At 42.6% G+C, this 17,146-nt stretch overlaps 1 protein-coding gene across 9 annotated transcripts in view; it reads right to left on the bottom strand.

Moving 5' to 3' along the window:
* Positions 1-17,146, bottom strand: part of LOC137316085 (extracellular sulfatase Sulf-1-like) — a 441,788-nt gene that overhangs the window by 308,513 nt on the left and 116,129 nt on the right. For 7 of the 9 annotated variants that reach the window (XM_067980323.1, XM_067980327.1, XM_067980328.1 and 4 more), the window contains exon 1: positions 5,752-5,867. The exons of the other annotated variants lie outside the window; for them this stretch is intronic. The gene's annotated coding sequence lies outside the window, so the exon portion shown is untranslated. Of the gene's footprint in view, positions 1-5,751; positions 5,868-17,146 lie in introns of those variants that run through there. 9 annotated transcript variants of the gene reach the window in all.

Raw genomic sequence — 17,146 nt, 5'->3', positions numbered from 1 at the left:
TTCCCTCTCCTCAGGTACTGTCCCCATTCCTTTTCAAAAACAGCATCATCGCCTCTCTCCTTAACAAAACATCCTTGACCCTTCTGACCTTGCAAACTAATGCCCTATCCCCAACTAACTTTTTCTCTCCAAAGTCCTTGAACATTTTGTCACCTCCCAAATCCGTGCCCATCGTTCCCATAACTTCATGTTTGAATCTCTCCAATCAGGTCTCCGCCCCTGCCACAGCATTGAAACGGCCTTAGTCAAAGTCACAAATGACATCCTAGTGCATTACCCCTCCTCGTCTTCCTTAACCTGTCTGCAGCCTTTGACAGGGCTGACCACACCAACCTCCTCCAACGGCTTGCCTCTGTTGTCCAGCTCATTGGGACTATCGTCGTTTGGTTCCACTCTTACATATCCAATCATAGTCAAAGTATCTCCAGCACTGGCTTCTCTTCCTGTTCCCACACTGTTACTTCCGATCTAACCTTGGCCTCCTGGCTTCTTCATCTACATGAGCCATTGGCAACATCATTCAAACAGACGGAGTCTGCTTCCACATATATGCTGAGAACACCCAGCTCTATCTCTCTCCCACCACTTTCAACCCCTTAACAGCCTCTGTGCTGTCAAACTGCTTGTTCGACATCCAGTCTTGGGTGAGCCAAAATTTCCTCCAGCTAAACATTAGTAAGATTAAAGCCATTGTCTTCGGTCCCCACCACAAACTCCATACACTTGTCATTAATTCCATCTCCTTCCCCGCCTCTGTCTCATGTTGAACCAGCATGTTTGAAACCTCAGCATCCTATTCTGCCCTGAATTAAGTCTCTGACCCCATATACTCTCCATTACAAAGACTGCCGACTTCCACCTCCATAACATCACCCACCACCGCCTCAATTTCATCCCATCTGCTGCTGAAACCCTCATACATTCCTTTCTCACCTCCAGACCCAACTATTCTAATGCTCTCCTGGCTGGCCTCCCATCCTCCACCCTCCATAAACTTCAGCTCATCCAAAACTCTACTTCCTTTATCCTATCGCTCACAAAATCACAATCACCCGAAGCCCCTGTTCTTGCTGACCTAGATTAGCTCCTGGTCACCCAACGCCTCAAATTTAAATTTCTCATTCTTGTGTTTAAATCCCTTCATGGCCTTGCCCCTCCCTACGTCTATAATCTCCTCCACCTCTAGACCCCTTCCCAAAACTCTCCGTTCATTTAACTTTGGCCTCTCGTGAATCCCCTTTCCCTTTGCCCTACCTATTGGTGGCCGTACCTTCAGCCGTCTAGGCTCCATGCTCTGGAATTCTCTCCCTAAACTCCTTTGCCTCGCCACCACCCTTTCCTCCTTTAACACCCATGACCAAGCTTTTGTTCACCCCTCCTATTATCTCCTTCTTTGGCTTGACATTCATTTTTCCTTATGCTGCTGTGAAGCTTCTTGGGACATTTTCTTCTACATTAAAACGCTATATAAATGCAAGTTGTTGTTACCTTTGTGCTCATAACAAGATAAAATGTCAGGAATTTTAGCATGCAGCCAGTTGTCAGCACTTTCTGTGGGAAAGTCTCCCCTTTGTGGACCTTTACTTTATTGCATTGCGGTTTTTGAAATGGCTCATCCACAATACAGAAACCCGGTCAGTTCCAAATTCTACAACAAATTCATTCTCCTTTTTCAGTAAGACGAGGCTGGATAGCCTAAGAACATAGGAACATAGGAACAGGAGTAGGCCATTCAGCCCCTTGTGCCTGCTCTACCATTTGATAAGATCATGGCTGATCTGTGATCTAGCTCCATATACCTGCCTTTGGCCCATATCCCTTAATACCTTTGGTTGCCAAAAAGCTATCTATCTCAGATTTAAATTTAGCAATTGAGCTAGTATCAATTGCCGTTAAGATTAGTTCCTTCAGCGTGCTTGAACTAGGTTGAATTTTGGCAGCACCTCCCAAACCCATGACCTCCACCACCTAAAAGGACAAGGCAGCAGGTGTATGAGAACACCATCATCTCCAAGATTCCCTCTAAGTCACACACCATCCTGACTTGGACATATATCGCCATTGCTTCCTTGCCGCTGAGTCAGAATCCTGGAACTCCCTACCGAACAGCACTATGGGAGAACCTTCACTACAAGAACTGCAGGTTCAAGAAGGCGGCTCACCGCCACCTTCTCAAGGGCAACTGGGAAGGGTAGTAAATGCCGGCCTTGCCAGTGACACCTATATCTTAAGAATAAATTAAATTTCAATTAAGCAGAAAATTTCACTGATCAGGAACAATTTGGGGTGGGAATTTGAATTTGAATTAGCCAATTAGGAGGTTTGAATTAAGCAACAAATTTTCATGGAAGGAGCTTCTGCATAATTTCAATTTAAATTTAACAGATTACTCGAATTAAGCAACTTTGAATTAAAAGTAGAGTGTACACTTGCACTATGCAGTACGGCTTTCATTACTCAATGTACCAAAAATAGAAAAGAATAAATAATTTCCGGAGTTGAATATACCATTGGACTCAGCATTAATGAAAGTATACACATTAATCTTCACACTAATGTTTACAGAGCATTTGTCATCATTTCTGATTTGCTGCGTAGGCTGTTAAATGATTCTTTCAGTCACTAGCAAAGATAATCTTTTGGACATTTCTCCCTAAATACAGTCATCAACACATTGAAAAGGTTCCATTTATTATTAGCCTCACTCTGTAAAATACAGTATTGAACTCAGGCTACATTTTTCATTTCATGTTTCTCACAAATGTGAGCTGAGTTCTATACCAGGTCAAGTTCTCAAAAACCCAAAAAACTGGATCAAATTCTTGGAAAATTTTGTTGCTCAGGGATTTTTTAGCAGCACTCAGATAGTTGAACCTGTTGAATGTATTTAGCAGCTGGTTTTAATCCTGCGCATGTGCTATAGATGAGAGAGAAGTGAAAAAAAATGTGAGGGTCAGTAAGTGAGACAGAGAGTGAGATGAAGCTCCAGAGAGTGAGAGGCAGAGGCCTAGAAATTCCAGGGCACCAGGTCCGTTTTTGGAGCATTAAACGGACACTAAGCTTCCAATATGGCAGGCAGGAAGCCGGTGCCAGCTGCATTCAGGAAAATCAGGTCTACATGTGGCCTAACATGTGATCCTTAAAGGGACAGCTGATGGCCGCCACCAACAAGGTAAAATTTTAAAATATACTTAACTGAATGATGATCTGGGAGGAGCATTCAAACAGCCTCCGTTCCCACCCCTATCGCGACCTCAACCAACCACCGATTTGTTAAAAAGCGCATCCTGTGGAACCATGAGGAGCAGCAGTGCTCCCCCGAATCCATAGTAATTGCCCCCTCCCCCGTAACCCACTTCAAACTGCCCTCCCAGGACTTACCCAAGGGCTGCTGCCGGCTGGTGAGGCAGGCGGCCGGACATTGATGTCTTCGCTCAGTGCCGCCAGCTCACACCGGGTATGTTCATGAGGCCCAGAGACCAACTTCCATCGATCCACGGGCTTCTCGGTTCGGGCGCGCATTGATTGTGCATCGCCCGAAAACGGGCCCAGACTAATTTCTAGGCCAGAAAGTGAGAGAGTCAGAGGTGGAGTGAGGGCATGAGACAGGGAAAGTGAAAGTGGAAGTGTTATGCTTAACTGTTAGTATCAGGTTCACACCAGGAGCAAGGGAAAGCCAGAACTAAAAATAATATAATGGTCTTCGTGCCATACTAACTCTCTTCTGCCAGTAGGAAGGCAATCAATACATAACAGTGTTGTCACTAACACGTCATTAAAATTAAATGCTGGGTGTATGAAATATCCATGCTATATTCATTAAACTTTGAAAACACCTTTAGGCATTTGTTGATTTTATCTTTCCAAATATGGTTTATGTCTGGGGAGAGCATTTTGAGCTGCATAACTATAGGGTGCAGTACTGATGGTTACAGGTCTGTCACAGCTGGTGACAGCAATAGGAGCAATTGGATGATGAAAAGTATGGCAATAGAAGCTTTACTGTGCAACTTTAAAGTGTGTAGGTTTAAGTTTGATTTGTTTTGTATGGTGTATTGGTACCCATACATTAAATACGCCCGGTGACAACATTGCTTATTCGACAAACTGCTAACTGGCAGGACGTCAATGCAGCTGTACAGAATTCATGATGCATAGAGGTGAAGGCTCAAGATATTTAAAGGAGCTTTTACATTACATGGGACCTGCATGAGTGCCGCCAGATTCCTGAAGTGTGGGTCTTGCTCGACCAACTGCAACCCCAATGTAAAATTGCTGGCACACGCTAAGACTGGATGCCAGGAAAACCAGTTTTACTGCAGGTCTTCCAGGCTGCTGGTCCTGTCGAGTCCTGGCAGTTTACATTTGGCTTGTCAGATGTGAGCGACCTGCGCTTGACAACCCAGAGACAAAACAAAAGCACCTTTAATGTTGGTCTCAAGGGTTGGAAATGTCTGCATTTTTCACTGAGGAGACTTTTCTCCCTCTTCTTCCTTGTCGTTTTATTATTATTTCTAGCAGTTTCTCTCACAGGATTTAATGCTAAAGATTTATGTCTTTTTCTCTCTATCTGTGAACCTACATATTATTAATGTTCCATAAATTTGTGATGCAGCGAGCAGGCATTTTGTTGCTATTACAGTGCGGCTCAGTAAATCTACAGGTGCGTACAGCTAATATAACTGAGCTCCCTTTCATCAATCCACTTTCACAGAATTGCTGCCAAGAACTGCACGTAAGAGAGACAGAGAGACATGTACCTGTCCAAGAAAGCACACATACATTTGACACGCAAGAACATACACACGCAAACATTATTTACGACTAAATAGACTGCACTTAGACCCATATTCCTGAGGTGAAAGGTCTGTTCAAAACTCAGACTGTTCCATCCAGTCCTCCATTTATTCATTCTCTCTCCTATAACATTGGTCAAAATTACAAAATATACGGAATGCAGTTGACATTCACAGTAATCTCAAACCCTTTCTGTCAAAACTCTTGCAACAGTTGGAATTTATGCAGAAGTACCCCTTCGATACTCAAAGGGTTAAAAAGTAAGAAAAATGCTTGTTTTCACACTTTTTTCCATATCTTGTGTAACTATAATTAGAAACATACAGTATGTTCCTATAATTATTAAATTCTCACAGGTGGAAAGATCACACCAACATTTGTGTACTGTAATCATGAACAGCACTTCTTTGAATGCTATGAACATTAAAATATATAAAGTGGCATTTTTAAAAGTTGCTTTTACCCTGTTGGCTGATAATTCAATTATTTCCAAATAATCCTTCAAATATACATTTTAAAAATGTCTTGTAATTTCCCAGTAACAGTTTGTAAACAGGTAGAAAACTGCAAGTGTCAGTGAGTGCACCAGGCTATGCTTCCTGTAGTCACATCAGGAGAGCATATTGCTGCCTTTGTGATTCTCAAAAGTGGTATCAGTGGAAACAAGTAAAGGCTGATTGAGGACTGAGGCTCCTAACCTCCTGAGCTCTTACTTTCCCACACCAGCTTAAGCAACCCTGCCCCTTACTGAGACTGAGGCGTTTTGATAGAAACACAGAAATCCCCATTGCAACTCTTAAAAGGGTAAAAAAAATACTTTTAATGCTTAAGCATCAAGAACATACTTATAATCTTCCAGTCATACAATAGTAAGAGAAAAGAGCAGTTTTATGGTAGTTACATTCTAAGCACTTCAAAACTCCCTCTCTAAAAATAAAATGCATTTTCCTGTACCTGAGAGATTGTATTCCTTTTTGCCTTTCTAAAGAGGTCTTCTTGAAGGGATCTGCTTTCCACACGCAGTGCACTCTCACAGGACCACACAGTTCCTACTGTACAGCCTTCCCTCTCTAACCCCCACTCAGATGTGATGACACACACTAACCCCAACCATCTGTTGAAACACGTCCTCAACCACTCAGCACAAGACAGCCTACCAATCCAATCACTGGGGCTGGGTGGCTCTTAAAAGCAGGAGGCTGGGACAAGGACATAAAAACTTTAGTTTTTAAGACTCTAAGCACCAGTAACCTGAGAGCGTGTGAAAGAGGAGACTGCTATAAATGAGGGGAAGGGGAGGTACTGGAGGAGTAGAGGGGGAGAGTGGATTTTTTTTTCCCGATAGTTAGCTGTTATTTAACGCAACTCCCTGTAATCCCAAGGGACACCCTTCCCCCACCTCCAAGGGAACTTCACAATAGGGTAAACAGAAGCACATTACTCCCACTTATAACATTCATAACGCATTCATTGAGAGTAGTTTCCCCTAACAGCTACAATGCTTTAGAGGTGGAGACAGATCCTATCTGATCTGCTGATAAAACTGTTAACATAGCAATGGTTGTGCAGGCTGCTCCAGCGACAGCCCAGCACACTCTTTGATAAGTCTCGGACTCCCTGCAGCATTCTTGCCTTCCCAAATTGTCTTCCACAGCAAATCAGGCCCAAAGTTTATTGTATCATCATTTGCACACAAAGTATTTAATCAAATGAGCTCATAATTAATCAATAAGGAAAAATTACTGTAAGTACAATTGCAAATGCAGTATTTCTGTATGGGAAATATTCCACTGCTTTGTGCTAGTGGCACATGTGCACACCTAGTGTGAGGAGCAGAAAATCTGAGGGAGAGTAATTTGCCCCTAATGCAGGGTAGAAATGTATTGCCTAGTATTTTATGCACTGTGCTGCGGACTCAAGAGAGCCGTGTTACTGGCATGCATGGATTGAAAATTATTTTACGATAATCTTCTTTTGTCGACACTTTGCATGCTCAACTCCCAAAATACGACAACATTGCTGAAGGCCCATTTTATGTGGGCACATTTGGTAACTCATCTCCTTGTGTTTCGATTAAAGCTGTGTTTAGCTTCATTGGGAGTCAGTGTGAGGGATTTTTGGCCTTACAGAATCATAAAATGGTTATAGCACAGAAGGAGGCCATTCAGCCCATCGAGCCTGTGCCAGCTTTCTGCAAGAGCAATCTAGTTAGTCCCACTCCCGGCACTTTCCCTGTAGCCCTGCAATTTTTTTTCCTTCAAGTACTTATCCAATTCTCTTTTGAAAGCCATGATTGAATCTGCCTCCACCACCCTTTCAGGCAGATGATTATCACTCACCGCGTAAAAAAGTTTTTCTTCACGTCGCCTTTGGTTCTTTAATCTTACATCTGTGTCCTTTGGTTCTCAACCCTTCTGTCAATGGGAACAGTTTCTCTCTATCTACCCTGTCTAGACCCCTCATGATATTGAACACTTCTATCAAATCTCCTCTCAACCTTCTCTGCTCTGAGGAGAACAACCCCAGCTTCTCCATTCTATCTACATAAATGAAGTCCCTCATCCCTGGAACATTCTAGTAAATCTCTTCTGCACCCTCCCTAAGGCCTTCACATCCTTCCTAAAGTGCGGTGCCCAGAATTGGACATAATACTCCTTGCTTTTGTACTCTATGCCTCTATTTATAAAGCCCAGGATCTCATATGCTTTTTTAACCGCTTTCTCAACCTGTCCCACCACTGTCAACGACCTGTGCATATACACCCCCAGATCTCTCTGTTCCTGCACCCCCTTTTAAATTGTACCCTTTAGTTTATATTGCCTCTCCTCATTCTTCCTATCAAATTGTATCACTTCGCACTTCTCTGCACTAAATTTCATCTGCTGTATGTCCACCCATTCCACCAGCCTGTCTATGTCCTGTTGAAGTCTATTTTTTTTTATTCGTTCATGGGATGTGGGCGTCGCTGGCATTTATTGCCCATCCCTAATTGCCCTTGAGAAGGTGGTGGTGAGCCGCCTTCTTGAACCACTGCAATCCGTGTGGTGAAGGTTCTCCCACAGTGCTGTTAGGAAGGGAGTTCTAGGATTTTGACCCAGCGACGATGAAGGAACAGCGATATATTTCCAAGTCGGAATGGTGTGTGACTTGGAGGGGAACATGCAGGTGGTGGTGTTCCCATGTGCCTGCTGCTCTTGACCTTCCAGATGGTAGAGGTTGTGGGTTTGGGAAGTGTGTCGAAGAAGCCTTGGCGAGTTGCTGCAGTGCATCCTGTGGATGGTATACACTGCAGCCACAGTACGCCGGTAGTGAAGGGAGTGAATGTTTAGGGTGGTGGATGGGGTGCTAATCGAGCGGACTGCTTTGTCCTGGATGGTGTCGAGCTTCTTGAGCTCCTCACTGTTTACTACACTTCCAAGTTTTGTGTCACCTGCAAATTTTGAAATTGTGCCCTGTACACCCAAGTCCAAGTCATTAATATATATCAAGAAAATCAGTGGTCCTAGTACCGACCCCTGGGGAACACCATTGATTACCTCCCTCCAGTCCGAATAACAACCGTTCACCATACTCTCTGCTTCCTGTCACTTAGCCAATTTTGTTATCTATGCTGCCACTGCCCCTTTTATTGCATGGGCTTCAACTTTGCTGACAAGCCTATTATGGGTCAAAATCCTGGAACTCCCTACCTAACAGCACTGTGGGAGAACCTTCACCACATGGACTGCAGTGGTTCAAGAAGGCGGCTCACCACCACCTTCTCAAGGGCAATTAGGGATGGGCAATAAATGCCGGCCTCACCAGCGATGCCCACATCCCATGAACAAATTTTTAAAAAATGTGGCGCTTTATCAAACGCCTTTTGGAAGTCCACATATACCACATCAACTGCATTGCTCTCATCAACCCCCTCTGTTACCTCATCAAAAAACTCAATCAAGTTGGTTAAACACAATTTGCCTTTATCAAATCCGTGCTGGTTTTCCTTTATTAATCCACACTTGTCCAAGTGACTATTAATTTTGTCCCGGATTATCGTTTCTAAAAGCTTCCCCACCACTGAGGTTAAACTGACTGGCCTGTAGTTGCTGGGTTCATCCTTTCACCCTTTTTTGAACAAGGGTGCAACATTTGCAATTCTCCAGTCCTCTGGCACCACCCCCGTATCTATGGATGTTTGGAGATCGTGGTCAGTACCACCACAATTTCCACCCTTACTTCCCTCAGCAACCTAGGATGCATCCCATCCGGACCAGATGAGTTATCTACTTAAATAAAGCCATCCTTTCTAGTACCACTTCTATCAAGTTTTAGCCCATCCAGTATCTCAACTATCTCCTCTTTTACTGTGACTTTGGCAGCATCTTCTTCCCTGATAAAGACAGATGCAAAGTCGTCAGCCATCCCCTCTGCCTCCATCAGTATGTCTCCTTTTTGGTCCCTAATCGGCCCCACCCCTCCTCTTACTACCTGTTCACTATTTATATGCCTATAGATTACTTTTGGATTCTCTTTTATGTTAGCCGCCAGATATCCAGGGAGCTCTGGCTTTAGTTGCCCTACCTTTCCCCCTTGTGGGAATGTACCTAGACTGTACCTGAACCATCTCCTCTTTAAAGGCCGTCCATTGTTCGATTATAATTTTGCCTGGTAATCTTTGATTCCAATTTACCCGGGCCAAATCCGCTCTTAACCACTGAAATTGACCCTCCTCCAATTGAATATTTTTACTCTAGATTGCTCCTTGTGCTTTTCCATAACTAATCTAAACCTTATAATACTATGTAGGGAATCTTACATCACCAGGTTATAGTCCAACAGTTTTATTTGAAAATCACAAGCTTTCGGAGGCTTTCTCCTTCATCAGGTGACCTGACGAAGGAGAAAGCCTCCGAAAGCTTGTGATTTTCAAATAAAACTGTTGGACTATAACCTGGTGTTGTAAGATTCCCTACATTTGTCCACTCCAGTCCATCACCGGCATCTCCACATCATTATAATACTATGATCACTGTTTCCTAAATGTTTCCCTACTGACACTTGCTCCATTTGACCCACCTCATTCCCCAAAACTAGATCCAGCAATGCCTCCTTCCTCGTTGGGCCGGAAACATACTGATCAAGGAAGTTCTCCTGAACACACTTCAGAAATTCTTCCCCCTCTCTACCCTTTACACTATTACTATCCCAGTCTATAATTTGGATAACTGAAGTTCCCAGTTATCGCTACTCTATGGCTCTTGCACCTCTCTGTAATTTCCCTGCAAATTTGTTCCTCTATATCCTTCCCACTAGTTGGTGGCCAATAGAATGCACCCAGTAGTGTAATGGCACCTCTATTGTTTCTTAACTCTAATCAAATAGATTCTGTCCTTGACTCCTCCAGGACATCCTCTCTCTCCAGCACTGCAATATTCTCCTTAATCAATACTGCCACCCCCCCATTTCTTTCCCTCCCTATCTTTCCTGAAGTCTTTGCATCAAGGAATATTTAGTGCCTAATCCTGCCCTTTTTTGAGCCGGGTCTCCATTATTGCCACGACATCATATTCCCAAGTGGCTATTTGCGCCTGCAGCTCACCAACCTTATTTACCACACTTCGTGCGTTTGCACACATGCACTGTAAACCTATCTTAGACCTTCTTGTATCTTCTCTTAGTCTGATCCCACCTAATACCATACTATTTCTTACTCTAGCGCTATCTGTCTCTCCCAATCCTTCGTGCACCTTGTTTCTCCTTTCCAACGCTACATCCTGGTGCCCATCCCTCTGCCAAATTAGTTTAACCTTTCATCTGAAAGTCAGGATTTCCGACAGTGCAGCACTCCCTCAATACTGCACTGAAATGACAGCCTAGATTATGTGCTCGAGAGTAGTTACCTTTGACATCAAGGCAGTATTCCACTGAATATTACACCAAGGAACTCTCGTAAAACTGAGGTTACTGGACGTCGAGGGGAAACCTTTCAGTGGCTGGAGTCATACCTGACACATAGGAAGATGATTGTGGTTGTTGGAGGCTAATCATCGCTCCCCAGGACATTGTTCCCCTTGGTTTTGCCTATCTCATTTTGAATGTAGGTTTGACTGATTTTCAAATGACATTTTCGACCAAAGAATTTTACATTAATTCAAACAAATGCACCCCATGGCTGCAACGTAACATTGTATCTGAGACTGCATCAAGACTGTTTAAAAAGCTAATGAATTTAGACCACTGATGTAGCTAGTTATTTTCTAGAGTAGTTGTCTGTCCAAAAGGTGAAAACAATTAAATTAAACAAACATTTTGAGTTCATTAGCTCATGCAGTCATCTGGCTATTGGTCTTGGTCTTGTGCTATAGTAATCTCTGATCTCACGGTCGGAATCTTGGAGGCTCCGTATTTCGCCACTGGTCCAGGCAAGTGGCCTGAACCCTCAAAGCGCAAGAATTACTTTTTAAAGTTTTTGTAGATATGTGAAAGGGAAATGTCACATTTTTGAATTTCTGGCTATACGTCATGGGAGTACCTTGGTGATAAGATATGTTAAAAATACTACTATTGTGCCAAACCTGGCTCTTAAGCAGCTAAATTCACAGGACAGCAGGCCTGGGAGAAGTCGATTAGCATTCAGACAGGGTGTCTGAACAAGTGCGCTTCAGACAATGAAAGTTATTTGGACCTCTCAGTGATTGTTCACACCTATTCTGGTTGAAATGACTTGATTGATTTGTAAAGAATCTTACAACACCAGGTTATAGTCCAACAGTTTTATTTGAAAATCACAAGCTTTCGGAGGCTTTCTCCTTCGTCACCTGATTCCTTACATTTGTCCACCCCAGTCCATCACCGGCATCTCCACATCTTGATTGATTTGAGTTCAGCAGGGATAGTTGCCAGGGTAGTCTGATGAGATTTCACTTCTTGGGGTCAGAATTAACAAAAAGGAGAGAAAAACCCACGTTCAAAGTTAGTCAGGTCCAATAATGGCTGCGAGGAGGCTGGTCTAGACCTGAGTTGAATGTAAGGAGTCTTACAACACCAGGTTATAGGCCAGTTGGACTATAACCTGGTGTTGTAAGACTCCTTACATTTGTCCACCCCAGTCCATCACTGGCATCTCCACATCATAGACCTGAGTTGGGAATTGAGGTATATCAGGTCAGCTTTCCCAGCTAGAAGCTGACCAGAAAGGAAATAAAACAGGAAATGACGATTGTGTTGCTATTATGGATGGCGTAGTGTGTTTTTGTTGTTTTGTGACGTGCTTAGGAGAAGTTTTAAAAAGTCTGGAATTTTTAGTTTTGTTCAGTCATTCATATTCTGCAAAATAAATCAGCTTTTAGATTCGTCATCGACCTCGTCGTACCAGACTGTTCATCAGTCCCACTTATCAAAAGGCTAGAGAAGGACATGTGGGGGCGTGTGCAGTTTTATGGTATCTAGTTCGTATGTCACGGGGGATGCATTGCTACATCCCTGGGTGATGCTATCGTACAAGTAGATATCGGGCAGTGTGAGTTGATGCCAGAACATAAGAGACGTGGGATCTGCTTACGACTGACGCCACTGAAACCCAGAAGATATATAAAGCAGATCCAAAATCTGTAACAGTTACTCCTTAAACCTCTCTGTCTCTCTACCTTTCCCTTTAAGATGCTCCTTAAAACCTACCTCTTTGACCAAGCTTTTGGTCACCTGTCCTAATATCTCCTTATGTGGCTCGGTGTCAAATTCTGTTTGATAATGCTCCTGTGAAGTGCCGGGGAATGTTTTACTATGTTAAAGGCACTATATAAATGCAAGTTCTTCTGGTTGACGAGAAGGAGGATCCTGTGGAGGCGCAGGATAGAAAAACGTGTTTGTCATCCTGGGCACACTATGGAACTTACCTAGATATCAGGGCAAGTGAATGCACTCTTGGGGACAGAGGGCTCTAGGGCTCAACTATAAGAGTCGTCTGAAACATGGAAACCAAAATATCTAGAGTAAAAAAAGGGTGAAAGAAACCCAAGAACAGAAAATGCTGGAAACACACTGCAGGTCAATCAGCATCTGTAAAGAGAACAGACAGGGTCATGTTTCGAGTACTGATCTTCTTTCAGAACTGAAAAATAAGAGATAGACAGGCATATTAATGAAATCAGAAGAAGTGGAGGGGGAAACACATACGTATATAAAAAAGACAGAGAGGAATCATGAGTAGAATGATGTAATAGATCATTTCAGTCAAGCAATGGACAGAAACATTAAGACATTAAAGAGACAACGGATGTGTAAATAGCTAAGGAAACGGACCTGGGGAAATGCGAGAAAATAGGAGAGATGGAAAACCTGGGTTGGTTGGGTATGAAATTAAAACTGGTTTGAAAATGAGAATATAGGTAAAGTCTGAAGTCAGTGTTCAGACTGGAGAGTTGCAGGGGGACCTCCAAGCACAATATCTCCTCTTTCTCCAAGGCACCCTGCAACCTATTGGTCTGAAGACGGATTTCAGTAACTTCAGACTTAAACTACGTTCTCATTTTGAAACCAGTTTTAATTTCATACCCGATTCCCTATGTTTCCATCTCTTCGATTTCCCTGCATTTCTCCAGGCCTCCCACTTCCTTAGCTAGTTACACACTCTTTGTTTCTTTTTTTTAATTCATTCTTGGGATGTGGACGTTGCTGGAAAGGCCAGCATTTATTGCCCATCCCTAGTTGCCCTTGAGAAGGTGGTGGTGATGAGCTGCCTTCTTAAACAGTTGCATTCTGTGTGGTGAAGGTTCTCCCACAGTGTTGTTAGGTAGGGAGTTCCAGGATTTTGACCCAGCGATGATGAAGGAACGGCGATATATTTCCAAGTTGGGATGGTGTGTGACTTGGAGGGGAACATGGAGGTGATGGTGTTCCCATGCCGTTGCTGCCCTTGTCCTTCTAGGCGGTGGAGGTTGCAGGTTTGGGAGGTGCTCTCGAAGAAGCCTTGGCAAGTTGCTTCAGTACGTCCTGTAGATAGTATACACTGTAGCCATGGTGATGGTGCCTAAATGCTTTTGTCCATTCCTTGAGTGAGATGATCTGTTTCTATTATTCCACTCATGATTCCTCTCAAGGTTCATCTGTTCTTTTATGTATTTATTTTCCTCTCCCCTTTTTTTTTTGATTGTATTAATATGCTCGTCTGTTTTCTCCACAGATGCTGACTGACCTGCAGAGTGTTTCCAGCTTTTTCTGTGTTTGTTTTAGGTTTCCTGTTTCTGCAGTTTTTTTGCATTTTACACAAAAATATAATACCACAATTTTTCTTGTATGGTAAGCAGGTTGCTGATATCTTCATCCACCGTACTCTAGAGCAATAAAAAGCTTTTCCCTAGTTTTAAATAAACATAAAAGCATGCTGCATACACTCTGAGCAGCTGTTACTGTGGGTTGGGGTTCCAACCAACAGTCATAACTATCCAAATAATAAAAAAGCATTCGGCAGAGTCATCATCTAACCAGGCGCCACCTAGCTTAAAACCAGGTACTGTGGTTATCACTACCACGTGAAGCTAGTGGCAGGAATCAAACAGTATTAATGTTCCTTCTTAGCAACAGCTGGGTAGCAGCTGCAAGCACCACCTGACACTGTAGCTATGTAACTAAATCAGATCTTTTAGATGTTGAAAATTCCACTAAACATGCTGAATGAAAGTTGTGGTTTGAAAGAATCCTGCTCCTCCTTTAATATAAATAGGAAATTGCTGGTAGGTTTGACTTAAAATGCGTCTGCTTATTTAAATTAGTAGCTCCATAAGCCACAGTTTATTTGAAGCTTCACATTCAACACACCAAGATCACAACTGGTTTATAATCAGGCTTTGGTTTTGGCATTCGTTTTATTACCACAAACATGTTCATTTACCCGAAGACTGGAAGAAAAACATCAATTTCTGCAATAGCCTTATGTTAGTGCAACATGCTGGACATTTCATCCAAGGATTACTATTCTTTTGAGTGCAGTTTAAATGGTTAATCCTTGTTTTAAACCAGTCATCTGGTAAAGCTGGTATATCAGACAGCTAGCTGACACCTGGAGCTTATTATTAACACAAGAACAGTTTGTTTCACTGGAGGGAAAAACCAACAGCTTGAAATTGTTTTATTGCCAAAACACTACACTGGAAATGAATAGTTACTTTTGTCTTTCTTTAGTTTTTTAAAATAAGCTTGGCTCTCTTTTGTACTTTGGTCCTGTACCTCCAAATAAATATGTTGTTGGGCAGTTTCTTGACAAGTGCTTGAAGTGCAACTAGAAGGTCATGAGTTTGACTCCCAGGCTGCCTGTCATTTGAAGACGTTTATCCCACTTGGGCAAGGTCTATAACTGTTTCTTGAGGCAGTACAGTCAGTGCTATGAGGAAGCAAAGTGAGAGAAAGAAAATCCAGTGGGCAATCAGGAATTTTCCATGGTTGCATGCATGCTCCAAGAACCCTGACTCAGTAAGTGCTCATTAACTCTATATCTGAGAGCTGCCTTGATGGCTCAGTGAGTATACCCGATGGTGTGGCACTCAGCTGTAAAGGCCAGGAATGTCTCCTTGTTTGGTTCCTGGTCTGTGCAGATCTGATTAACCAATCTTAGTCAGGGTAGCAGTGGGGTGTTACAATTGGTTTCAGCATTCACATGCTAAATGATGACAAAAATCAATCCGTTTTTACACTCCTGATTGCATTCCATTGAGCTCTGCTGAAAAATGTGCATGTACAGACATTGGACAGGACAAGATTGGGTTTATGAAAATAATATATAAATTAGTATAAAGCAGATCTACAGGTAGGGCCCAATGTTTAGTGAGATAAGATCACATGAAAGCATAGGCACACAGCTGAGTCAGCAGCTAGTTCATTGGACTGAGATTGATGCAATGGATTAATTGTCCTTACAATTTTTGGGGCTAGATTAAAATCTAGTTCATATGGGTGGGATAAAAAGTTTTTTTTTACTGGTGCTGCTTTAATTTGAATTCCATCAATGAGCTGGCCATTGGCATTTATGCTGCTAAATTCACCTTACTAATCACAATAGTAGACCCATAGATCCATAAAAAACTGAGTATACAAGACTACTACTGGGATGTGACATGGCTGCACATGGCTCACAGATCAGGTGTTCTGGAATCCAAATTAAAATGGTTCAATATAAACTGAATGGTAGGATTTTCTGCTCCCTTCCTGTCCAGTTTTCCCCTGGCAGGACAGCGATCATGGAATGTGTCTGCCAAATTGCACAGAAATTATGGTGTAGTGTTATACATCATAATTTCTGCCATATTCTTACATTGCAACAGTGACTACATTCAAAAGTACTTCATTGGCTGTAAAGCATTTTGAGACGACCTGAGGTCATACAAATGCAAGTCTTTCTTTCTTTATTACCACCAGCAGCACAGGATTCAAGGGATGCCATCATATAAATGGCATCCAACATTGCTTTTCATTGAATCACATCAAAACTACAGGCCATTCGGCCCAAATGGTTTATGCTGGCATTTATGCTCCACATAAGCCTCCTCCCTCCTACTTCATCTAACACTATCAGGATACCCTTCCATTCCTTTCTCCCTCATGTGCTGATCTAGCTTCCCCTTAAATGCATCTCTGCTATTTGCCACAACTCCTTGTGGTAGCCCGTTCCACATTCTTACCACTCTTTGGGTAAAGAAGTTTCTTCTGAATTCCCTATTGGATTTATTAGCGACTATTTTATATTTATGACCTCTAGCTTTGGATTCCCGCTCAGGTGGAAACATTTTCTCCATGTCTACCCTATCAAACCCTTTCATTATCTTAAAAACCTATATCAGGTCACCCCTCAGCCTTCTCTTTTCTAGAGGAAAGAGTCCCAGCCTGTTCAGCCTTTCCTGATAAGGATATCCTCTCAATTCTGGGATCATCCTTGTGAATCTTTTTTGCACCCTCTCCAATGCCTCTACATTCTTTCTATAATATGGAGACCAGAACTGTGCACAATACTCCAAGTGTGGTCTAACCAAGGTTCCATACAGGCTTAACATAACTTCTTTGCTTTTCAATTCTATCCCTCTAGAAATGAACCCTAGTGCTTGATTTGCCTTTTTATGACCTTATTAACCTGCGTCGCTACTTTTAGTGATTTGTGTATCTGTACCCCTAGATCCCTTTGCTCCTCTATCCCATTTAGACTCTTATTATCCAAGCAGTATGTGGCCTCCTTATTCATCCTACCAAAATGCACCACCTCACACTTACCTATATTGAAATTCATTTGCCAATTATATGCCCATTCTGCAAGTTTATTAATATCCTCTTGCATTTTGACGCATTCCTCCTTTGTATTAACTATATGCCCCAATTTGGTGTC

Source organism: Heptranchias perlo, chromosome 3 (genome assembly GCF_035084215.1).
Source record: "Heptranchias perlo isolate sHepPer1 chromosome 3, sHepPer1.hap1, whole genome shotgun sequence".
NCBI lineage: Eukaryota > Metazoa > Chordata > Chondrichthyes > Hexanchiformes > Hexanchidae > Heptranchias > Heptranchias perlo.
The sequence above is the reverse complement of the archived record's forward strand: the minus strand, read 5'-3'. Positions and strand labels throughout refer to the sequence as shown.